This window comes from Neophocaena asiaeorientalis, unplaced genomic scaffold (assembly GCF_003031525.2).
Source record: "Neophocaena asiaeorientalis asiaeorientalis breed wild unplaced genomic scaffold, Neophocaena_asiaeorientalis_V1.1 scaffold242, whole genome shotgun sequence".
NCBI classification, from domain to species: domain Eukaryota; kingdom Metazoa; phylum Chordata; class Mammalia; order Artiodactyla; family Phocoenidae; genus Neophocaena; species Neophocaena asiaeorientalis.
This window is the reverse complement of record NW_020172451.1, coordinates 4171231-4174858: the sequence shown is the minus strand read 5'-3', so window position 1 is coordinate 4174858 and position 3628 is coordinate 4171231. Positions and strand designations below refer to the sequence as shown.

The following is a 3628-nucleotide window of genomic DNA, read 5'->3' as shown; positions in this document are numbered from 1 at the left end:
TCGCCCAAGATCGCACAGCCGGGCAACGGTGGAGCCAGGCTTTGAACCTGACGTTGGCACCCGCAGATGTTTGCTGATAGAGCACTCGGATGCATTATGTAATCGGATGCCAGCCAGCTCCCACCACCCAGCAGCTCCCACCCATCCAAACCCCGCCCTCCCCGTGCCACACCTCGTTTGGATTCAGCACTGAAGGTCCTTTCTGCAGCTGTAAATTGATATCTGGAAGGGGAAGTCCCCACTCTCCACTCATTTAGTATAAATGGACCCACCACTCACCCTTCCCAAATGGCTGATGCCACAGCGGCTCCCGACCAGCGGTCAGCTCTGGGGTCATCAATTTCTTGGTCACCCATGGAACACTCCAGCTTTTCAGCGAGTTCATGATAAATGCTGTGGGGTTTTCCTCTGGGAGGGCAGGCGCGGGCTCTGGGCACAGACGGGTCACAAGACTGACAGCAGGGTGGCCCCCCGCAGAGGAGGCCATCCCAGGGGGTCCCCTTCCAGCCACCCCGACCAGAGTTGCGGCCTCCTCTTCGGAGCCGGGCGTAATTGGTTCTGCATGGTGTTGTTATGGCTTATGTGGGAATCAGAGCAAAAGAATTCGGTGGGGAAGGCCGCTGTTGGGGACCACATGGCGACTCCCGGCGGATGTCTCCGCTAACCTGTTCCCAATTAGGGGCTTGGGGGGCTCCAGGCCTCCCATTTGTTTGTGAAGCGATTTGACCAAATTCTGCCTCAAAATTGGTCAAAGGGGAAGGCCCTTTGTGGAGCCGTGTTCATCTTTTCCTTTTTAAGTTTTTTTTTTTTTTTTTGGCCACACCAGGTGGCTTGTGAGATCTTACTTCCCCAACCAGGTGAGAAAGAACCAGGTCTCCCAGTCGGGCCGCTATACTGGATTTTATGGGAAGGGTTGGAAAATTGTTAAGCTTTGTCCCTCTGCATTGGACGGTGCCCAGAAGTCAGGTGGACAGACTGACACTCCATCAGCTGGAGCTTCCAGATGTGCCTGGCCACCTGGATTCAAGAAAGAGCTAGCTGGGAAATTTGGGAAGAAGCCGCATTTTCTTCCCCAGTTTGGGCACCATTCTTGCCATCTACAAAAACACACTTTGCTATATTTAGGTGGTGCTATTAACAGGGCTCTCTGTCTCTTTTTCCCTCAAGAATGTTTCTCGGTTTGTTTTTGTCATTTCATATTTTTCCCTACCACCTGGGGAAATCATCAAGCACTCACATTCCTGAAGCAACCTTTCCCACTGCTAGCTAATTAAAATAAACCTCTGTCCAAATTTCGACCTTCATATTTTAGGTATCGGTGGAAAGTATTCGTGCATGTTTCCCCCACCTTGGATGGACAGCACGTTGCTGGTATTTCTGGGGTGTCTGCTCTGTGCCAGGCACCATGCTAGTTGCCATCTGCGTGTTTGTTCATGTCAGGCTCTTGTCTACCCTGTGCAGGGGAGCTGTTAGCATCACACTATGTTCTAGATGACAAAGCCGAGCCCTAGGGGGGTCAAGCCACAGCCACAGGGGCTTGGGGACACTGAGATCTGAATACAGGTTTATTTGACTCTAAGTTCTGTGTTGAACATGACGCACAGGCTGGGGCTGGAGGAGACACACGCTGGGAACATTCACTTCTGAAGTTCTGTGGGTTCTACTTTAATGTGGAATTCCATGAGCCTCTAACTGACCCTGGTCAGCCTCTAACTGACCCCTCCATGGAAGGGGCCTTGACCTGGGGGAATCAAGGGGGCAGACCTCCCTCCCAGTTTGCCCCTGCCCCCAACACCACTCTGAGATGCCTCTTAGCTTCCAGCCCTCACCCCAAATGGCAGCACCTCTCCAGGGGGACCCCAGGACATCAGGCATGAATTAGGAAAGGCCCCCAGCCCCTTCTCCCAATGCAGGGCTTGGCAAATTGGAAAAGGGCTTCGGCTGGCTCTCTGGATGGGTGTGGTCCCGTGTCCAGGCACACGGCTTGGCCAGCTTGCAGGGGGCGGTGCCCAAGCCACCATTCGCCCCTTGGCCTGGCGTCCGTGTGCAGTAAACAGCTCCACACTGCACAGCGTTGACTTTCCTTAGCAAGGAGGCCATCAGCACGAGCGCACAGGCCATGTGCTCCTGAGCCTGCCATCCCGGGCCTGACCGATGATGACAACAGTGGCGCGACAAGAAAATAGGTCGTGCTGATCTGTAGCTATGATGCGTGTGCCGGGCACGGGGCTGAGCATGTCTGGTTGTATTAACTCGTTTAATCTGCACCACAGCCCCATGAGGTACGTTCTATTATTGTCCCCATTTGAGAGATGGGGAAACTGAGGTTGTCATTTGAAAATACAGGGACCATGGGGTCAAGTTTCTTTAAAAAAAAAAAAATCTGGGAATTCCCTAGTGGTCTAGTGGTCAGGACTCTGCACTTTCACTGCCAAGGGCACAGATTGGATCCCTGGTCGGGGAGCTAAGACCACGCAAGCTGCATGGTGCGGCCAAAAACAAAGAATGAATGAATAAATAAGTAAATAAATACACAAATCTGACCCGATCACTCCACTCAATCCTCCGGGCACCATCCGTATAACCTCAGAGCAGGTGGGTATGGCTCCAAAGCCCTCCACGGTCAGCCTCCTGCCTGTCACTGCAGCCACGGCTGCTCTTGGGCACCCCTACGTACTCTGCTCCAGAGGTACCATAACCTCCCACCCCGTACAAGACCTTTGCCTAGGCTATCGGTCCCACCCAGTCTGCCTGGCAAATACCTCTTGTTCATCTTTCAAAACGTACTTGAGCATCGGTGGTTTTGGTCTCTTTTCAAGAGCAGCTCCCTCCTTCCTTCCTCTGGGTCCTGCCGCTCTCACTGCATACCTCCGTCACGGTCCACCTCCTGCAGTCGAACGTGGGTCCTAGGAGACAGGTGTGGCTGCTGTGAGCAGGGTCTGGCTGTGAGTGTTAGGGAAGGGCCCCATCCCTCTCTTCTCCGCCCCTGACCAGCATTCCAGGTTAGGCTCCCATCGGTGATTCAAACCACGAACCTAATATCTGTGTCAATAGCATCTTTCTACATCTGATAGTTGCAAGATTCTAGCCTGTCTCTTTTCATACTTGTTTGGTGCCCCTGGTGCTTGTGTCCTGGGTGTGTGTGAAATGAGCCTGCCGAGGCCTGGGGAGAAAGCATGCAGACACATAAATCTTGCGGACGTTCCATTCATTTCAGTGAACCCAGAGGCCACGTTCTTGGCAAAGCACCCAGGGAAGGCCTGGTGGGGGGATGCTTGGTGAGCACGGGGCCTCAGCCTCCCACTTCCTCCTAGGAGATGTTTTCTGGTTAATGGTGACAGCAGTCTGAGTCCAGGGTGGGCGGATTTCTGAGTTGAGAGGAGCCCAAAGTAGGGACCTCTTACACCCCTAAGCACCTCACTCTGAAATTACAGCACGATTGCCTTCTGTGGCTGCAAAACGTGGGAACTGGTGTAATGCCCAGGTCCCTGGTGTGATTTCTGAATACCACAGGAGTGTGGCATCCTGGGAAGCAACGTCTGGGTGGCACCCACACGCAGGACGCTGTAGCCGCCAAGTGCTCACCCAGCGGTGGCCACGTGTGATCATGCCCATTGGGGCTACAGCT

The 3628-nt window shown here is 53.7% G+C and overlaps 1 long non-coding RNA gene across 1 annotated transcript; it reads right to left on the bottom strand.

The window, feature by feature from the left end:
* Positions 1 to 208: 208 nt before the first annotated feature.
* LOC112394706 (uncharacterized) lies at positions 209 to 3115 on the bottom strand. The gene is made up of 3 exons (XR_003002189.1): positions 3036 to 3115; positions 2788 to 2906; positions 209 to 429 (listed from the first exon to the last, which is right to left on the bottom strand). It is a non-coding gene; the product is annotated as an uncharacterized LOC112394706 (long non-coding RNA).
* Positions 3116 to 3628: the final 513 nt, after the last annotated feature.